Genomic DNA, 13,935 nt, shown 5'->3' with positions numbered 1-13,935 from the left:
ACAAGGAAGAAAGCTCAGTTTTGAAAATGGAATAACTGGCAAAATAAGCCTTGGTAAAATGTTCGTAATACAAGGAAAGTAAATGTCAAAATGATAATAATCCTTTAGTACCATAGGGTAGCGTGGTCTTTAAAGTTTGATTTTCCTGGACTCAGAAGTCTACATGCTGTACTGTTCTGCAAAGAGCAAAACTGTAGGGACAGAAAACTGTGTTGTCAGGGTTTAGGGGTAGGAAGTTTGAGCTGATTACAGAGAAACATAAGGGGACTTGCTGGGGTGATGAAAATGTATTATGTCTTGATTGTGGTGGTTACATGACTGTATACATTTGTCAGAATTTATAGAACTATACATGTAAAAGAGTGAATTTTACTACGTGTAAATTATACCTTAAGGAACCTGACTTTAAAAAAAGTTTTGATTTTATTTATATTGTCTAAGGCAGCACTGTCCAATAGAAATATAATGGACACCATTTATATAATTCAAAAATTTTAGTGGCTAGATTTAAAAAGTAAAGGATAACAGCTGAATGAATTTTAATAACGATAGATTTTTATTTAACCCAATATATCAAAACATATTTTAACATGTAATCAATATAAAATTTGTTAGTGAGATATTTTCATTCTTTTGTACTGCACTTTCTAAATCTGGTATTTTTCCATTGGAAATACTTGATCAATATTTAGATTTAATACAATTTTCAGTTTAAAAGTACATACCCGGGGCTTCCCCTGGTGACTCAGTGGTTAAGAGTCTGCCTGCCAATGCAGGGGACACGGGTTCGAGCCCTGGTCTGGGAAGATCCCACATGCCGTGGAGCGGCTGGGCCCATGAGCCACAATTACTGAGCCTGCGTGTCTGGAGCCTGTGCTCCGCAACAAGAGAGGCCGTGATAGTGAGAGGCCCGCGCACCGCGATGAGGAGTGGCCCCCGCTTGCCGCAACTAGAGAAAGCCCTCGCACAGAAACGAAGACCCAACACAGCCATAAATAAATAAATAAATAAATAAATAAATTTTAAAAAAAGTACATACCCAAGTTTTTCCAACCATTATTAAAAGTTCTAGCAACTCAAATGAGTAATAGTTTTAAAATTTACATTTAATAAAGTAATTAAAATTAAATAAAACTTTAAATTTAGTTTCTCAGTTGCACTAACCTCATCTTAAGCACAAGCAGCCACCTTTGTCTGGTGGGTCCCTTATTGGAAAAAGCAGGTCTAAGGACTTAAAATTATTCTTTGTGTAGTCCCCCAAATTAGATGATGCCAGCTGCCTGTGTTTCTAGAGTTACTGAAAACTTTAGGGAAAGTTTTGAGAAAGATCGTGTGTCTGCTGATTCAGACAGCTTGGCCTGGTGATTATTATGAAATATATTTTGAGGCCAGGAGTCTTTTCACTTAAATTGTTGTTAAAATTGTTATAATTTTTTCTCATACATAAACATGACTATTTCCCCATCTTCTCAAAGTGACTGCCTTGACTACTAGCTTTCTATTAATAGACCACTTTGATATCAACCTATAATCAAGGCACTTTTTGGCATTCTATTTTATTAGTTCTTTTTACTGCCATTTATTGAGAGGTCTTGCTTGAGAGTGTTCAAGTTAAAGTTTTACATACAGATACCAAAACTGCTATAAGAACCTCAGTTAAAATTTGGTACTTGCATTTCATTACCTCTCCCCCATATTTATGATTGAACCTACTAAATAGGCTTTAGAAATATAAAAATATGGGAAAGGGACTGTATGAAACTAGATTTGGTAGCTATCATAATGACTAATGCTGATTTATTAAAAGTTGTTCCTTGTAAATCCAGTTGGACCATATATGTGTTTGGAAACTGTATTTAAAAATTTTAAGGATTTAGGATTTAATGCTTAAATATTAAAAAATTACAATTTATAAAATCTTTTGTAAAGAGAAAACTCAAAATTATCTAGTTCCTATTTTAATGTAAAAATATCCTCTGTTAACTTTTTTTTCAATTTAATTTAATTTTTGAAAATCCTACTCTTTGTGAAGGTATATCACATAATTTTAAATCTCCCCATATCCTTGAAACAACATTCAGTCAATTATTTTCATTCAAGCAATATTTATTTAGTGTCTAAGGGCACGAAGAATATCAGATTTAATCAATGGACCTTTATTTTTACTGGAGAGATAGGAATGACTAAGATAAATGAAATTGTGATAGAAAATAGGAAGTCTGATAGAATACAGTTAACTGTTAAAATAATTAACAGGCAGTATGTTGGGAAAATTTAAATTTATTTACTTATCTAGATGAAGGGATTTTTGTTTTTGTTTTTGCCCTGTTATAGGGTCACAGGATCTCCTTATAAATGGGATCTGAAACTTTTCTCACTAAAGAGCTTTGGCTTAAAAAAGTAAATAAAGAAAAACAACTTTCAAATTGAGAGTAGAGCCAAAATTCTGGGTTAATAATGCATTTAAAGTAATAGTTCTTTGGAAAAGAATGTTACACCTGAGTGTTAATTTAATGTAACTTTGTAGAATATAGAATTTTGATGATAATGACAGCATAGCTGAAAATATACCCATGATTACTGAACTAAACATGTCTTTTTTTAAAAATACAATTAAGGAATTCTATATTTTTTCCCTTATTTACATAAAAATCTGTTTCTTATGGCTATGAAGAGATGAGCAAGAAGAAAGTTGTTTTTCTTTGTTGAGGTTTTCCTCAGCATCAAAAATGTGTTAGATTTTATAGTTAGTCTTCCAATGTATAAATTTGTACTAAACTGAAGGGAAAATACAATTTGTGTTAATTAGCTAAAAAATTAGTTGATTTTTTAAAATTAGAAAGTGCAAACGAAGATTAATAAAAAGTATTCTAGGTGGTTTTGCTAATGATATTAAAACGTTTTTAAAAACATTTAACTGTATTCATATAACTTCATCAGCTAAGTTGAAACAGCAGTAAACTTATAAGATTCTATGGAAATAATCTCTAACTGTAACATGGGTTACTTTTAAAAATTCTGTTCCTTACTTTGTCATTTAATGTAACAGTAAGCTTAACTGCTATATATGTACTTGGAATATCACCTAAAAAAACCCTATTGCTTCTTTACCTATAGGCAGAGTTGTAAAAAGTAATATAATTTTACTTATATTTTTATCATGGAAGTGTATATATATATAATTTAAAACATTGCTTTTGTATCTACCTCTTCCCTACACCTCCAAAGATAATATAAAACACATCTTCAAAAGCCAACAACAAAAATCTTATTTCTGCTAAGGAATAAATTGACCGTTACTTATATTTACAGTAACAGGAAAACAGTAAAAGGAAATGTTCTTAATTCAATTTTTATCTAAATGATTAACCATCTATTTCTGATAATTTTTCAGAAGAAATGAAAATTAAAGACTGTCTAGACTTTAATTCTGTATTATAGAAAATTATACCAGTAATCAAAATATGTTAGCATATTGTGATGTCTCTCTTCTAATCATTTTAGAAATTGCACTATACTTTACTATACATATAATACTGCTGGTAAATGTATGTTGTTCTAGTATATTTTTTTGCCAACTGACCTGAAAATATTTTAGGTACAAATGCTTATTGTTGTCAAATATAAATGATCTTTAAGAAGGAAATTACCATGTATTGGTGTGTAGAAAAAAAAAAAGAATGGGGTTTAGAGTTTGAACCCACAGTGGAGCTCTCTAAACATGGTTCTTCATCTGGCTTAGTGGGGTTAAAGGTGATGATATTCCTCTTACCTGCCTAACTGGGTTGCTCTAGATACTAACTAGATTGCAAATTGTAATTTTATACATTACTCAATGCCATAGAAATCTTAATTGACAAGATTGAAAAAGTACTCTAATTTGCAAAAGTCTTTCTTTTTCTTATTAAAAAAAATACTATTAATTTCAAAAGGCAGTTGAGCCTTGCAAAAGTCAAATGATGTAGTCTCTGTTTTGGCCAAACTGAAGTGGCTCTGGCTTTTGCCATCCATATTTTTAAAACTTAGAAAGCACTTTCACTTTAAATATATTTCACATATTTTTCTTCATTTGAGAAAAAATGAAACAATCATTTCTTTTCCTTTCAGTCATTTTTTAAAAAACTCGCTCTTTAAGCAGCTAGCAGCTGCTGCAGCAACCCAGGACAGTGGATATATAATGACATTCATCAACATTGGAATCTTACCACCCAAAAAGTATTTCTGGGCCAGCCAGAAACTACTTTAAAGGCTTCAGATCAATTTCTGAAATTTTGAATCATCTTTAATAAAGGAAAGATTCATTCTTTAGAAAATTAAATGTGATTTAAAATATACTTGGGGTTTTAGAACTAAATCATGTTTATTGCAGGTTGCTACATAATTGGAGAAAACTAGCTGCTTTCCAGTAGCTAGATAATAAGTAGAGAGAAAGGCAGTAAACTACATATGTCAATATAAAATAATTGGGTTCCTATTCGTTATAACTGAAAACATTTCATTTAAAATTACTAAGTCTGGGAGCTAGGCACTTTTCAAATAACCTAAATGTCTATCACTGATAGACTGAAAAAACAAGGTGAAAAAACCCCCCTGATTTTTATGCCTATAGAAAAAAGGAACCACAGATATTTTTGCAGAGTGGGAAAGAAGCTAAGGAAAAATTTTACCTCTTTTCTGGACAAAATTTGTCTACAATTTAATTTCCATTTATACAATTGCCAAGAAGTTTACATCATCACAAAAGCCTTTATATTTCTTAATTTCACATGCTCTGAAACAGTGCTCCTCAAAGTGTGCTCTGTGGAGCAGTGTGGTCTGTACACTGTAATTGGTTTGCAATAATAATATATTGTCAGAAATTGGGAGTAAGTATTTAGAAACTTTAATAGCAGTTTGAAAGAGTAATTTTATTTCTGTTGAATCTAATAATGATAATATAAATATTGGGGCTTAAATTTTGAAAGTCTTCTTTTCTTTCGATTTTTTAATAATTCATTTTTTATATTTTATGTAAGTACTGGTCTATAATAGATTGGAAAATTAAAAAAGGAAAGGTAACTGGTCCATCATCATAGATAGTTTGAGAAACACTGATCTGAAAATTAGTGATCATTATTTATTGGTTTAGAAGTCATTTATGGTTGAAAGGTATAGCACTGATGTCAACCTCCTTTGTATTCTCTTCCTTCAACTAAATCGATGGTTGTTGTGTTAACTTTCACTGCGGTATGGCTTGTTACAAAAAACTCCAACATTTTAATGGCTTACAGTAACAAAGGCTACTTCTTGCTCATGTTGGCTGTGGTTGTCAGCTGTGGCTCTGTCCCAAGTGTCAAATTCTTTCCAAGATCCAGGGTGATGGAGCAGCCCCTGTGTGAGATGTGCCGATCTCATGACAGAGAGAAAGAGCAGTGGAGGGAACCTGTCGTGGCTCTGAAAGGTTCAGCTCAGAAGTGGCAAATGTGATTTGTACTTCCATTTCATTAACCAAATAATTTGACCAAGCCTTATGTCGGTGATACTGGAAGCAGAATTTGATTTTATGGAGGCTTATGAAAAATTGGGAATAATAATATAAATGATCCCCATGGCAAATAACACATCTTCATAATATAAAGTGTAAACTTTCCAGAGTTTTTGATATCTTATAGTCTTTTCTGTGGGAGCAGAGGGGAGTTGGTGCCAGGTAGGGTAATGCTCCAGTAGATTGTTGAGAAATTTTCTTTGGAATGTCTACCGACCTTTGGATTTAAATGGAACTTCAAGGAATCTTTTGCAATGTAGACATTTTCGACTCCCCATGGGTCCTCTGTGAATGCATTTTTGTTATGTGGCTTCTTTCATTTTGGCTTATTGGAGATGGTGATGTTTCTAGAAAGTGAATTTCCAGGGTGTCTGGGGACCTCTGATACTGTTTATTTTGGTGATGGGGTGGCAAACTACAAGGTAGAGGTAGAAGGCTTTAGGGTTGTTAACCAAACCAGCACCAGTGATGAGAAATAGTCTCTTTCTTTGATGGATGTGAGCTTAAAATAACTAATCAGCCAATAGGCATTTCTATAGAAAGTTGTTAGAACTTTGTCTAGCTTTCCAATCTGATGTTGATTCTCTCACCCCTTTTATCTGTGTTCACTGATGGATTATTCACTTTCAATGGAATAGATGTACAGTGGAGGTTTACTTAACCATTGTCTACTTATTAGACTTACTGAATTTATTTCTGCTTGACAGGCTCACTGTAAATGATACTGCCTGGTTCCCACAGGATACTGAGCATCCATGGGGAGTAAACTGTGGTCTACTTCATGTATGCAATTCTGCTCCTGCCAGTTGCTTTGTGTGCTTGTAATGAGCCAGTTTCCCATCTGCCTCCAATCCTGTGAATGCCCATTCTTTTCATTAGAATTCTGTAATATAATATTATGTAAAGTGATGAACTGTGAGTGTGACAGCAAAGAAAATTATTAAGTATTGGGAAAAATCTCAGTAAGGATAAGTTGGAAAGTTATTTTGAATTAAGCGTGCACAAGTGAACTGCAAAAAATGATATAAATCTAACGATTTCAGATGCCAGTTATTTTGCATACACCTTTTAGCTTTCAATCTGTTTTAATCCAAAGGAAATTGGAAATTATAAATATTGCATTGTAGGTATAGGTTCGTGTAAGAAAGATGATACAAAATCCTAATCAAAGGACCTAAACTTAAAAAATGGCTGTAATCTTACATCAGAAGGTGAGTGAATATTTATATTTGTGTTTTAAGTTAAAGCAACACTTTTAATATATATAAAATTTTTACTATATATATAATCATTCTCTGCTTTAACCAATATTTTCAATGTATGAACCAACTTCTGGCCCCAGTTGTTGTGCTGGATCAGAGAGCTTTGTGATAATGCCTAATAGGATTATTTTTATAGGGAAGCATCTTTACCTCCTGGGATTTTAGGGATGCTGTTAGAAACCTTAATGCTAGAAGGTAGATTTTGAACTGTGTGACATAACAATTTTCTAGCCTCGTGTTGCTTTTTTGTAAGTATCCTGTTAAAAATTTATGCTGTTTGGATAATACAGTACTTTTTGTTAGGTTTCAGTTTTGGTGCTTCACTTGTACTTAGTGTCTACAAAATTATTTTGTTTATGGTTGTTCTTCAGCACTTGTCTTTTGACATTTTCATAATTTTATCCATTAAAGTTACTTTATTAAGCTCAGCATTTACTTATACAAAGAAGGAACATTATTCATATTATTCTCTTATCAAGTTAGAAGTTTTCTTAGAGAAGTGTTGTTCTGTTTTATGAGTCACAACTAGCCCTAAGTGTGACTGACTATAACATATATCAACATTCTTTGTATCTTGATCACAACTAAACTATTTTAAGTTCAAATTGTATTACTCTAAGAAGCTGTCACTTGAGATAGGCATTTAAGGCAACTCCAATTTAATTTGTTGTGATTTTCTTTCTTATGCCACAGATAACACAACTGAATATCATTTTGCACTGTAGGGGGGTGGTTTACAGAAATGTAGTAAATCTGTAAAAGGTTTATAGCACTGCTTGTTTTACTTATCCAGACAGTTTTCCCAAGCAGGTCAGCTGGAATTCACTGATGAGTCTTGAAGCTTTGTCTGTTTTACTGTCAGGCTTTGAATCTGTAGCTCTCTCCTTACATCCTTTCCCTCTTTTCCCTATTACTAGCTTGTATTCTTTACTTTTTCAATCCCTGTCTATTTTGTTATTTAAAAAAGTTGGAAGTGTTTTTAAGCTTGAATAGATATTGAAAAAAAAAAAAAAGGAAATTTTTGCTTCTTTGTAGCTTTGCAATTCCTCATGTGAAACTGTGAAAGTATTCATTTTAATTTTGACTGTCAGGGACCCACCTCTTATGATGGGTTCCTGAAAAAATGACTTAGCTGTCTTAGTTTTGCTTGTAAATCAGTGGCAGAAGGACCTCAGATGTATTATTTAGAGATTAGGAACCTGAAAATAATACCGCATTTTCTCAGCAAGTATCAGTGACCTTCAGTAGTGATATCGTGGTGCAGTGTCACTGCCCAACAACCATGGGGACTAATGACTTTTGACCTAAATCTTGAAGGCTTATGATATACTCTCACTTCTTAGTTATTTGTTTTCCTTCTTTCTTTTTTAACATTTTAAAAGTTGAGATATAATTCACATAACATAACATTCACCATTTCAAATTGTATACTTCCGTGGTGTTTAGTATAGTCACGATGGTGTTTAAACATTGCCGCTAATTTCAGAACATTTCCATCACTCCAAACAGAAACCTTATATGTATTATCATTTAGTCCCAATTCTACTCTTTCCTCTATTGTTTGGCAACCACTAATCTATTTTCTGTCTCTGTGGATTTGTCTATTCTGGGCATTTCATTATAAATGGAATCATACAGTATGTTGCCTTTGTTTATGGCTTCTTTCACTTATTATACTGTTTGCAAGGGTCATTCGTTTTGTAGTATTAACAGTCAGTCCTTCATTCCTTTTTATGGCTGGATAATATTCCTTTGTGTAAATATACCACATTATGTTTATCCATTCCTGAGCAGATGGACATTTAGGTTGTTTCTACTTTTTAGCTATTGTGAATAAAAGCTATTATTGTGAATAATACTTTTATGAAATTTTGTGTACCGGATTTTATGTGAACATGTGCTTTTAATTGTCTGGGTTGCCTTGGTTATTGATATTCTTACCAAATTCAGCTATTTGGCTGTGCTGGTCATTTGTTTGTTTGCCCTAATATCCTTTCGTACACCCTTTTCTGCTCTGCTCTGCATCACATTTCCCACACTCCTGTGAACTCTGTTTCTGTAGAGTTGGTTTCGTTGGAGGCGCTAGTGGGGGAAACTTGAGGATGGGAGGAGGGAGAAGCCAGGGAATTCTCCCTTACTCTCTTGCCCGCCCTCTGTCTAAAGTGAGGCTAACCTTGTCTCCTGCAGCAGGTGTGTTGTTGTTCTTTTTGCTTTTCTTTCTGTGAGCTCAGTTCCTGCACGGAAGGCTTGCCTTATTTCCAGCTTCTGCTAGATGGTCCTGTCTTCTGGGTTCCAGTAAATTCTGCCTCTTCCTTAGGGGGATTACCAGATTCCTATTATTGCTAATCCCTGGGTTACTTAATTGTCCTATATTTGAATTCTCATTTCATCTGTTACCTGTGTAACCAATTCCCTGTATTAAGTCCCTCTGTGAAATAAGTAGGGTGGGTTCCATTCTGGATTTGTATTTCCCTTCCATTAGGCCTGCTGAGTTATGCAGGTCTACAAGACACCCTTCACGTTGTAGTTTAGGTATTCTAAAGCATCCTTGTAATAGTTTAGCTCAGTGGCCCTGCATCTGTTAAAGTATTTTCACTAATTTTTTTTAGAGTTAGGTTTACCAACTTTGTGAATTTTTAAGTCTTTTTATGGTAAAGAAATATGTACTATAGAATTTAAGTTATTCAGAATTCTAGAAAACTCAGCAGTGAGAGATATTGTTAATGTTCTTTTCCTACGTTGTAGCAAATTAGTTATGCTTTACTTTAAACAGCCTTTTTGATGTTCCCTCTGCTGAAGAACAGTTTCGTCTTCATCATGATTCCCCTGCCCCCAATTGTGTGGTCCATGTAACTCTTGAAGTAGAGTAGCTTGGGTGTTGGTAAAGTAAAGATTCCAGGGTGAATAACACACTTTCTGAATCACAGTTTCTTGGGGGTAGAGTTTAATGTGGATGATGCATTGCCTTCTTTTTTTGAGGACTTTTATTGTTTATAAGCTAGCGGCCGCTGCAGTTTCATATATCCTTCCTTTTCATCTTCCCCCCTCTATCTTTGTTGGGGAAGTCACAACACTACTATGTGCACCCTAGCACGTAGTAGGCAGGGTGCAACACAAAGCAGCAACCCATTTTTTTTTTTTTTAAGAGAATCTTCTGGAAGGAAAGAAAAACACATGTCTTCTGGGAAAGAATCAGAGAGGCTTATCACTTACAGGGGAAAGTAGAGAACAATGAAATAATTACTTCAGATTTCTTGGGTGGAGGATATTTGATTCCTGCTCCCTGTCTAATTTATCACTCATGAGTCTAGGCAGATATTTTCAGACATTTAGGAATTCAGGAAGCATTATCTTCAAAAAATTCTTCCTAAGGAGGTTATATATGGATGCCAGCAAAAGGAAGGAATAAACCAAGAAAGAGGAAGACCTGGGATGCAGGAATCCGTCACTCGAGCTCAGGAGAGAGTAAAGTGGAAGAGTAGTAGTCGGGTGTGCAACAGCCATAGAGAACAATTAGGAAGAGAGTGAAAAGAGAAGTCCCATGAAGAAATTCCCTGGGAGGAGTTTCCTGGGAGGAAAATGGCAGAATGGAGAGAACGTTTGGGAGCTTAGAAAATTTTAGGACATGAGTAAAGGTTTTCAGTAGAAGAAAAAAGTAAGGCTGAATTTAAACATAATGCTGGAAAGAGTCTCCTTTAGGTGGCTGTTAAAGACTGAATGATTATGGCCTCCCCTACCCCCCAGTTGATATGTTGAAGTCCTAACCCCCAACGTGATGGTATTTGGAGATGAGGTCTTTGGGAGGTAATTGGGCTTAGATGAGGTCATGGGGACCCTATGATGGGATTAATATCCTTAATAGAAAAGGAAGAGAGATCAGAGCTCGCTCTCTATCTCTCTGTCATGTGAGGACACAATGAGAAGGTGACAGTCTGTAAGCCAGGAAGAGGGTCCTCACCAGGAATCAAATCTTCTGGCACCTTGATCCTGGACTTCCCAGCCTCCAGAGCTGTGAGAAATAAATGTCTGTTGTTTGAACCATCGAGTCTGTGGTAGTTTGTCATAGCAGCCTGGACAGCCTAAGTGTAGTGGCCCAGGGTCATGGTATTAGACTGTGAACAATATCTGTAGTCCTAGTTTTCTAGTTGACTGCAACAAACAATATTTACTGTAATGTAAGAACATTCATTAGTTTTTAACTTTTTGAATTAACCTATAGAAGCATCATTACATACTTGGTGCTTACAATGTTTCTGTAAAAATAATAATGAAAAATTTGGAAGATTTTCTTAAAAGGCTATCATTATGTGAGTAACCATGACCATTTTAATTAAAAATTACTCATTAAAATGTAAGTGAATTGTATCTCTGTTGTGATAAATGTGTATGATATACTTGCCAGTTGATGAAACAGATAGGCCAGGCTGATGTATGCTTGATCTAGACATCGCTTTATGTATGGAAACGTGAAGATGTGTTCAAACATGTTCATCCCAATAAGGGGAAAGTGGGAGAGAAGAGAACTCCATCAGGACTGAAAGTGAATGAACCATGTGCAGATTGATAGTTCTGGGCACTTTATAGGAATGTGTTTATTTGTTTGTTTGTTTGTTTTTAACCCCAGCAGTTCTAACTTGCTTTCTTTATTTCTGATGTCTCAGCCCACTGCTAAGTGTGCTTAGCTCCAGTGAATGTGAGTGTCAGCTTTAGTGATCTGAAGACTTGATTCTGTTGAAGAATTTTTCTTTAGAGTCACAGGATTTTTGCCTCTATATTAGGGAGCAGCAGGACACCGATGGCACACTCAGGGGTTTCACTGGAGATAGTTTCATGAAGGACTCTTCAGAGAAGGCTGGTGAGGGTTAAGGGAACAACCAGAATCAGAAGCTGTTGTTTCTAGCTTTGGGCATAGGTCTGGGAAAGAAGGGAATGGTTACTGGAGCATAGTTAGAGCTGGAGCCCTCAAAGAGGAGCCCAGTTCCAGAATCTGTGGCCAGAAAGAAAGGCCTGAAAGAAGCAGGGATGGAAGGGGATGCTAAATATCTCACTATTTCTCTTATGCCAGCGTCTCCCATTGGTCAGACCCAGCCTGAAGCTGGAGGGCAGGGGAGTCCTGGGTTACTGTCTGTTGATGTCAGCCTCCAGGGTCTCAAAAAGCAGTTGTGAGAAGCTCAGAGGGATCTTAAGGCAGTTCCTAGCATGGAGAAATGGGGAATAATCAGAACAACTACCAGGGTTTCTCTTCACATGATTTAGAGGGTACACAAATCACTAGAGGCATTTTTTACTCTATTTTCTTCTAAGTGAACCCAAACTTCTTTAAATAACTACATCATAAATAACTACATCAGTGTATTATGTACGTTTCTATTTAAGGAAGAAAACATTTTTGGTGCACTGGTTTCTTTCTCCCTTCCTTTCTTGCTTGCTCCCTTTCCCTCCCTCCTTCCTGCCCTTTTTCTTGCTTCCCTCCCTTCCTCCTTTTCCTTGGATATATCTTTGATCTTATTAATCCTGAGCAAGGCTAGTAACTAATATTAAGAAGTATAAGAGTTTCAGGTTTATAAAAGGGTCTGGGTTCTTAAGGAAAAGAAGATGGAACTTTATTTCTTAATCCACTTAAAGCAAACAATTAACTTTGTAGCAATTTATCAGAGACTTCTAAAGTATCATAAAATAATGCGTATATGATTACCAGTACATCTAAACTCTGGGCAAGTAAAATCAAAGTGTTTCTTTCTTTCATTTCCCCCTGGAGTAATAGAATATAATCTTAAAATAAGGTGCTTACTCTGTTAAAGTTGTAGTATTTCCAAAATAATGTACTAATTCATTAAATATACAGTTGTGCATGGGCATATGGTGATTTTTTAGAAAGTAGATTTGTTTCAAGTCCTTGAAGTTAGAACAGCATGTGAAAATCTATAGTTTACATTCAACAACTTCTCCTTCATCCCTCCGGCTTCCCTTACCTTAGGTAGCAGTATTTTTTGAGCATCTTCTATGTGCCAGAAACTGTGCTAAGTCATGGAAATTCAGCGATGATAAAGAGGGACAATAATTTTCATCCAGCAGGCGAAATGGATGGTCTTCTCTTAAATGGCAGTGATTGCCTAAGCTCATCTAGTAATAAAATTAAATTGAGATTTCAATGTTATTCTAAGCATTGTGGCCATTGCTGTATAATTTTTCAGGTTAAAAAAAAATAAAGATATATTTATAAAATATAAAGATATTTTACAAATAAAGAATTATATAAAGATATTTTCTTTAATACTGTCTAAAGTTGAAACAACTCTTAAAATATAATTTAGTAATAATTATAAACAATATACTCTTTCACGATACTGTTTTTTTTTTTAAAGGATTTTCTGATTGCTTATTTATCTTGGTGACATTTTGTGTGTTTATTTTTAAACCAAAAAGTGTCAAAATGAAACTTCTGAGGTGTATTTCCAGATAATCTGTAATTGATTTAAATGATACATGAGGCGTTTTTTGTCAAACTGAACTGAGCTAGAAAAAAATCTCTTAGAATAGCTGTATTTAGATTTTAATGAAACGAGGCAGAAAGGAGACTAAAGTGAATTTCCTTTTTAGTCTTTTAAATGAAAAAGTGCATCATTTGTCCTATATATCTTATTCATCATCAGTCATAGCAAAGCATTCATTCCCATGAGAGAGATAATGGATTCAGAGAGCAGAGAGGAATGGAAGATTGTCATTCAATGCAGATGAGTTTTAGTAATATTCTTATCATGAGAAATTGGGTTGCAGAACCTTAAGATTTGGAATTAAGTTGGCCATAGATATATTTAATTAAAAGTAGATTGCTTTAACCTTTCTCTAAGTTAGAAATAGGTTTAAAATCTTAAATTAAATTTATGGTTAGCTTGTATTTAACTTGTATTCAGGCCTTGCATTTAACAGGGATTCTTTATAAAGTTTAGCCCCAAAGAGGTACATTTTAATTGAACTATTACAGTGAACATATAAAGAAAGTTTCTGAAAGAATTTAATAACTTAGTATATTGGATCCAAGTATGGTTTACTCTTCTCTTGATGGAAAAAGTAACCAAACTTATCAAACCAAACTAAAACCTGAGAACAAAAGTGGGGTCTGCCTTCTGAATTCTCCTAACACCTCAA

The 13,935-nt window shown here is 34.5% G+C and overlaps 1 protein-coding gene across 3 annotated transcripts in view; it reads left to right on the top strand.

Moving 5' to 3' along the window:
* Positions 1-13,935, top strand: part of GBE1 (1,4-alpha-glucan branching enzyme 1) — a 284,943-nt gene that overhangs the window by 63,509 nt on the left and 207,499 nt on the right. The window lies entirely within an intron of this gene.

Source organism: Balaenoptera borealis (assembly GCF_965194805.1).
Source record: "Balaenoptera borealis genome assembly, chromosome: 5".
Classification (NCBI taxonomy): domain Eukaryota; kingdom Metazoa; phylum Chordata; class Mammalia; order Artiodactyla; family Balaenopteridae; genus Balaenoptera; species Balaenoptera borealis.
Note: the sequence above shows the minus strand (reverse complement) of the source record. Positions and strands in the feature narration are given on the sequence as shown.